General features: G+C 33.2%; 1 long non-coding RNA gene across 1 annotated transcript; it reads right to left on the minus strand.

The window, feature by feature from the left end:
• Positions 1 to 785: 785 nt before the first annotated feature.
• Positions 786 to 5,163, minus strand: LOC133172379 (uncharacterized). The gene is made up of 3 exons (XR_009718934.1): positions 5,075 to 5,163; positions 2,823 to 2,960; positions 786 to 1,047 (listed from the first exon to the last, which is right to left on the minus strand). It is a non-coding gene; the product is annotated as an uncharacterized LOC133172379 (long non-coding RNA).
• Between the last annotated feature and the right edge of the window lie 3,208 nt (positions 5,164 to 8,371).

Genomic DNA, 8,371 nt, shown 5'->3' on the forward strand with positions numbered 1-8,371 from the left:
AGGTAACTGGCAGGAAAAGTGTATTACCTTTGTCAAATGCATAATTTGCAAATGATACTTGACACAAAGATTACTTATAACTAAATGGTGTTTCATGACCTTATCCAATGTCAAGATTACTGGCAGTAAATGTGTGAAATTTGTTTTCATTTCATTACTCCCTCATGGATAAGTATTGAAACTGGAAACTTCAAAGATTATTTGTGAGCTGAAAGTACATCATAACCTTTACCCATGATATTGTGGCAAGTTCAAGGTCATTGGCAAAAAAAAAAATTGCTCATGTCAGGTCCATAATGCCTTAATGGAGAAACAGTAAATATCTCCCTTTTATTTAAAGATTTATGATGAATAGAAGATGCATCTTTTCTTTCTTAACCAGTATCATTTTGGCAAGTTCAAGGTCACATTTAGAAAACTGATATTGGCATTTTCAGAAAAAAAATGTATAGGGGGTATAATGTTGGAGTTTGTTCACAGTTATTGAATTATATAGGCATAGTTCAATTATAGTATACATGCAGGTAGAATCCATGACAATTCAGCCATAACTGGAAGGTATTTTTGAATCCTTAATAATAGAATTTTTGCAGATTTAGATTTTACTGACTTAACTTGGGAAGACCTCTTAAATAAAAAAAGTCACATAAGTATAAGCATCAGGGCGACTATACTTTATGATATTACAATTTTTCATAGCATGTATTACCAGTACACAAAAAACAAGTATTGGTATGTACATGTAATAATCTTTTTATCTTGAATTCAAATAAAGATACTGAAAACACTGATACATTGTTTTATTGACTTGGGAATAAATTGCTTTGTCATTGTTGAAATGTGGATACATGCATATACACGGTACCAGTAAGTAATTAAAATTTTTCTAACAATTTTAGACATTTGAAAACAAGTAAATGTGCAGAGAGTGTAGAAGTCTGTGCATCACTTTTCTCGGCCTGGAATTCTTCAAACAGGACAGGATAGGTTTGGTAGGACACCCTCAGATTCTCAACTTCGTTTAGGTAGTTGCTTCTTGTGATTCACCTGTGAAATTATTATTTCAAAAATAAATATAACAAAATGTAGTAATGTTACTGATCATTCAATGTCAAGCTAAGCAAATAAAGGAATAGATAACATAAAATTAAAAACAAGAAGCCCAGGGGCCACATCGCTCACCTGAGCACTATGGCTAGGAAAAAGCAGAAATCAGTTTAGTCTTGAAAGGTTGAAAAGTTTGAATATAAGTGGTTCGGGGGGGGGGGGGGGGGGGAGGGGGGTATGAATTGAACAAATTTGAATCTACATTACCTGAGGATGCTTCCATTTAAATATGACCAATCATGGCTTTGCTGTTCTTGAGTAGAAGATTTTTAAAGATTTTTCCTACGTATTCCTATGTAAAACTTTGATCACCCATTGTGGCCGCACCCGATCCCCAGGGGTCATGTTTGAACAAACTTGATTCTACACTAATCTAAGAATTAAGAATGCTTCCATATAAATATGACCAATCATGGCTTTGCTGTTCTTAAGAAATAGTTTTTTTTAAAGATTTTTACTATGTATTCCTATGTAAAACTTTGATCGCCCATTGTGGCCCCATCCAACCCCCGGGGGTCATGATTTGAACAAACTTGAATGTACACTATCTGAGGATGCTTCCATGTAAATATGACCAATCATGGCTTTGCTGTTCTTGAAAAGAAGATTTTTAAAGATTTTTCCTATATATTGCTATGTAAAACTTTGATCGCCCATTGCAGCCCCACCCGACCCCCGAGGGTCATGATTTGAACAAATTTGAATGTACACTATCTGAGGGTGCTTCCACATAAGTTTCATATTTTCAAGCACAGTGGTTCTTGAGAAGAAGATTTTTTAATGATGCCATTAATTTTTCACGAATTCATAATTATCTCCCCTTGGAAGAAGGCGTGGCCCTCCATTTGAACAAATTTGAATCCCCTTTACCCAAGGATACTTTGTGGCAAGTTTGGTTGAAATTGGCCCAGTGGTTCTGGAGAAGAAGTCGAAAATGTGAAAAGTTTACAGACGGACAGACGGACTACAGACAAAATGTGATCAGAAAAGCTCACTTGAGCCTTCGGCTAAAATGTGAAAAGTTTACAGACGGACTACAGACAAAATTTGATCAGAAAAGCTCACTTGAGCCTTCGGCTCAGGTGAGCTAAAAATATGAAAGTGAGAGAGGGCCAAACTAAGGGTTTAATTATTAATTAATTCATAATGGAAGTGAACAAGCTTGAAAGACACACAATTCAATCTTAGAACATGTCCCTGGTATTTCTTAAATTTTAAGTTCATTTACAGTGTATGTAGGTGTCAACGTTTCATCAACTACTTCTGTATATAATATTGAAGGGTTTTAATTTGTAATACAGAGTGAATTAAAGTTATAGATGTATTTATTTATGTGTATATATATTTAACACATCACCATAAATGTGATGACGCAGAATGGTCTACAAACAAGCAAACCTATTTTGTGTGATCTCATAAACTACATGTGTCTTCCTTCTGTGGCCATACATGTATAAAATTTGAAAGCTAAGGATATTATAAAGAAAACTAATATTGTTGACTGAGTTATATCCCATTCCCATATAAATGTTCGATGAAATCGATTCATAGTGATTGAACCCTTACAACTATAGATGTCTTTCTGTAATGGAAAATTCCTCTGTGTAACATTTTTTTTAAGTAATGAGGTAATTCAAAGATTGTTGAACAGATGGAATTCATTAAGATATGATTAATATATTGTATTTAGTCATGCCTTCAATAAGAATAAATACCTGTTGGCTCTCTATTCCCTTAGGAATACACCAGGTCTAGAGCACAGTCCTAAGTTAGCTTAGAGTACATTGATCAATCTCAGCTTTACACTAGCTGGCATTATGACAAAGGAGGGGACACAACTCAGATGTTTCAACCTGCAACACACAAATTATTTGAAGTGACCTGTTTTACACTATATCAGAGATAACAAAAAATCTCCCAGTCATGGTTACTTTATGGAAGGTATAGTCAATGAATTGTGCCATAGTCACTGAAACTGCTTTCTGTCAATACCAAACAGCCAATTTCTAGCATAAAATTATTTACACCTTTTGCATTTAAATAAAATTAAATGAAAAGTGATTTGGAATATTACTGGTATGTACCCTAAATGACTGCACTGAACCGTAAACTATGCTTAATTTCAGAAATATTTGATTTCAAAAATATAAAAAAAAAATTCTGAGGAATTGTCAGAGAATGTACATGTACCATGATAGTTTAATTTTGCTGGGAAATGAAAACAAAGACCAAAGGGCAAGGATTTTATTTTACAAACTAGATGTGTGTGGTAACACCACAAATGCCCCCGCAGACAGCCAAAATTTCAAATTGCAAATTGTAAATTGCACATTTGTAGCCAAGATAATGATTAGAAATTGAGAATTTTTAAATCTTTTCCAAGTTCAAGGGGGATAACTGTCAATACCATGACCAAATTCAAACTTGACCTGCATATTCCTATGACGTATCCATATATCAAATTTGAGTTGAATGTGTACGACTGTTGCCGAGATAATGAACAGAAATTCAATGATGACGGAATGACAGAATGACGGAACAGGGTAACACTATATGCCCCCCCCCAGACCATTTTATGGGGGGGGGGGCATAAAAATTCTGAAGATTAAGGGGTACCTATATTCTCCTAAATTTCAGATGACAAGGAAAGTATTTCTATTCTGCTAAGGCAAATTTTCAAAACTTTTTTTAAAAAAAAAAAACAAGTTCAAGCTATAGATTTCCATAAGAGAAGTGTTGCAATTATGACTTGGCAATCCATTATTATAATTTTCATTTCCACGATAGAATTTGCATCAAAATCAAAGAATGTCTTGATCCCTTTTCTTTAATGAGAGCAGAAAAAATTAAAATTAGACTCAACTAGATCGCAATGTGTAGCAATCTTGTTGGAGCAGAATAAAGATCTAATTTTAGTTAGACTGAATTTATTTAAATTTGTTAATTTTTTGTGCGATTTATTGAAGGATAATGACTAGCGCATATTATTGATCTTTGCAATCAATCAGAGTTCAGCTTATTGTATAAAAGACAAGAGACTAAATGTACATAATTAAACCACAGGTGCTTCAAGGGAACAGGAACACAACCCACTCCAACCCTCTAAAATTTTGGGCTCCCCGAGTTATTTTTTGATTTATTTTTTTAAGCATATATGTTGATGTATAATGCACTATAAAAATTCACAATTAATGCATTAATAAGCTATGTATAAAAATATACCAATGATATAAATGGACAGGTTATTTATATTTTTTTTTTTTGGGGGGGGGGATACATCAGATACCAGAGACATATATATCTCTGGATACATATACATGTATAGCTTTTTGAATCAATTGTGAATTTTTATAGTGCATTATACATCAACAAATGCTTTAAAAAATCATGAAAAATATAATTCAGAGAGCCATTAATGTTTTTTAGAGAAGTTGCTACCCCCCCCCCTTTTTGAAATCGTTGCAACGGGCCTGATGGGAGGGGGGTCCTGTCCCCAAGCACTTGTGCATTAAAACATGAGTGTCAGAACCTAATGGGGCTAATTGTAGAATTGCTGGTGGCTGGCTGGGAGCAAATCTCCCCACTTTTTTTTCCACAAAACAACATTAATTACGCCCAATAAAAATATTCAGCAAAAGTTCACTGTTCAACGGAATAGACCCTCACCCGATTTCTCCAACATGATTTCGACGAGGATGTTAATTAAAGTAGTCTTTAAATTTGACCTATTTTACAATATAACTTAAATAAATATGACAAGTAATTCAGTGTTGTCTAGATTTAAAATTAGAAACAGCTGATTATTTCAGAAGCTGAGAAAATTCGGTCCATCGCAGTTGAGATTATTGCTACACAAGTAGCCTACTTTCGTTTTCCTGAATATAAAGACTTTAGCATGTTTATCAACAAAGTAGTCATTATCCTTTTGTTGTTTCAAACAAGGGATTAAGCATTTCTTTCTACATACTTCATTCTGGGATTGGGCATGCTGAATCTATTCCAGAGGCAGAGATCTACCGTATATATGATCATCAAACATTACACTTCCTGCCATGTGGTGTCTAGCCTTGCTTTCGTATTATAAGGGGAGGAATAATTATTTCATTTTAAGGGTAACTTGAAAGGAGATATCTCTTTTATTAAGAGAGATATCTCTTTAACTTAGAAAGATATCTCTTTTTGAAAATCTAAAGAGATATCTCTCTAATTTAGAAAGATATCTCTTTTAACGTTGTTAAAGAGATATCTCTCTAACTTTAAGAGATATCTCCCTCGCTTTAAGAGATATCTCTCTAGCTTATAAAGATATCTCTCTAAGTAAAAGAGATATCTCTCTTGCAAAAAGAGATATCTCTTTTGTTTGTAGAGATATCTTTCTGGGTTATAAAGATATCTCTCTTAGTCAAAAAGATATCTCTTTTAGTTAAAGAGATATCTCTATAAGCTAAAGAGATATCTCTCTAAGCTAAAGAGATATCTCTCTTATTGAAAGAAAAAATTATTTTACGAATAAATAGTAAAAGGGCTTGCCATATATATAAAACAAAGAGTAAAACACGAAACAAAGTATGCATTCGACTGAAGAAGAAATACAAGATAAAAGATTGTTTTTGTCTCGCCCTGTTTTAATTCTTCGACATGATATTGAAAGAGCAAACAAGAATAGGTATATAGACAAATGCTCTCTACAATTTTATCATTAACTATTCTCATTTTCATTGTTTACTTTTATATTCACATGTTAAACAAACATATCAAATTGAAAAAAAAAATTGTTATTCATGAAAATAGAGGTTTGACGTAATACGCAGATTTTCAAATTTGTTCAGTTACTCAGTACTCTGGCATATGCATCTAATTTATTTAGAATAGTAATTTCTATTTCCGATTTTTCTCTGAAAACGTGTTGTTGTTTTCCTTCTGAGAAATTATTTTTTAAGTCTGTTTTCTAGCATGCTCATATCTCTTTCGTTAGCCAGAAAATGTATGCGGTATCCTGCTCAATGTGGGAAGTAAAATTAGGATTTCGAACAGGAAACATTTAAAAGTTCAATGTGCTTACAGTGTGTTTTTTAGATTAAGGACCCTCTATACATTGAAGAAAAAGATTTTTTGGACATTGATAAAATTATGGTGTGTAAAGGTGTAAATATTGAGTTTATCTATTACATTTTCAACATAGGGTACCTAGCATTTACTCTCAGGAAAAATGTTCAAAGACAATGAAGTAATGATGAACAGAGATCCCTGTTGTTTATACTAAAGTGGGCAAAATACCTGAAAATGAAGTGTTCAATCTATTCATCTTGACCTATTAAAATATCATGAATTCTTCATTTGATCTCAAATGACGTAATGAACTGTACATTTCAATATTTAAAGGGCAGATTACTCCACCTGCATAAAATACCACAAAATCAGAACTCTTTAGTGATCAGTGTATAGAGGGCTCTTAAATTTAGAAAACATCTCGCATGGGCAAAGACAGCAGCTTATTTGTCAATAAACCACGTGAGCTATCTATATAAACTGTCCTTTACTAAGGAAGCTCTAAACACTGCACACTAAAGAGCTCTAATTGTAAGGTAGATTTATGCAGTTAAAGTTGCATGCCCGTAGACTTACGACAGAATAAATGTCAATCTACAGTTTATGAAAAAAATTAATTTGTAATAAAAAAAGTATTCTTAACATAATAGTAGACTGTTCATTAATACTCCATTGTCTTTGAACAATTTTCCTGGGGAAATAAGGCAGTTACCTTATCTTGGAAATGAATTAAATAAACTCAAAGTAAAAAAAAAAGTTTTTCCTTGCTGTTTAGAGCTTCTTCAAAGGGCATTTAGAAAAAGAAATCGTCAGAGAGCCTTTTACTGTATGAAGATTTTTCATAGATATGTGTTTTTTTTAAAAACTTCAAAGAACTTTTGGAAAATTGAAAATGACATTATATTTTTTTTCAAAAAGCAGACACATCAAAACATATGAGTTCAACGTTTACACAAATATTCCTCATGAAATAAAGACAAGGCTTCTTGACTGCTTCTTCAATGAAGAAGCTCTTAAAAAAATCCTATAGTATATCATGTGATGGGTTATCTACACAATTACTTTATTAACAATAAATCTGACTCTACACCCAAAAACTCTGAAGTTGATATTCAAAAACAGATACCGAAATTCCTCAATGACAATATTTATATAGTCTTTGAAGACCATGTCTTCCAACAATCTATTGGAATTTTGTGGACAATAATTGTTCTCCTTTATTAACAGACCTGTTTTTTTATTATTATGAAGAAATTTTATTCAAAAACCTTTACATGAGAAAAAGAAAACTCTTGAGATGGCCTTCAATTCAATATTTCGATATATCGACGACGTTTTATCTATTAACAGTACTCATTGTCATTTATACGTCAACTCGATATATCCCAATAAACTCGAAATAAAAGACAGAACAGAGTCTGTCATATCTGTTTTATATTTGGATGTTTTACTGACTTAATATATGATGTACATGTAGCTATATAGACGGTGAAGTTAACAAACAGTGATCAATCTCAAAAATCCCAGAAACAAAACGAACCATGAACACTGGCCCCTGGAAACATCAATGATGGGATCAGGTGCCTAGGAGGAGTAAGCATTCACTGTACAACCTCTCACACCCATCGTGAGCCCTTAGTATTGATCAGGTAGATGGTATAATCTGTAGCCAAATTTAGTATATTTAAAGCAAAGATCTAACAAACGGTATGAATCATGAAATATGGAAATAAACAGTAATAAAGCTCAAAAGTCCATTGAAACAATACAAATCGGGAGCAGAGCACACACACGGACCTCAAAAAAAAAAAAAAAAACATCAGAAGTGGGATAAAGTGCCAAGGAGGAGTAAGCATCCCCTGCCTACCGGTCACACCTGCCATGTGCTCCTTGTCATGATCTGGAGTTCGACTTAATGATAGATAACATTTGCTGACAAGTTCATTGTATCGACCATAGAACTTCTCATCAACTTGTTTGTCAGTAGCTTGCCTCTTTTTAGAAATTGTTCGAACGTAGAGCATGCTTTTGCATATCGATTCAAGTGGGAGACATAAACCCCATATGCAGGTGATAAGAGTATATTGTTACTTAAGTAAGGGAAGTTGACGATAGAAAAGTTGAAGTCATTACGTTTGTCATAAAGTTTTGTTATCAAGGTTACCATTAATGTCTTTTTATAGTAAATTATCCGAATATGACAGAGTTGCGTCGG

This window comes from Saccostrea echinata, unplaced genomic scaffold (genome assembly GCF_033153115.1).
Source record: "Saccostrea echinata isolate AGI-Se365-2 ecotype Australia unplaced genomic scaffold, CSIRO_AGI_Sech_v1 ptg000054l, whole genome shotgun sequence".
NCBI classification, from domain to species: Eukaryota; Metazoa; Mollusca; class Bivalvia; order Ostreida; family Ostreidae; genus Saccostrea; species Saccostrea echinata.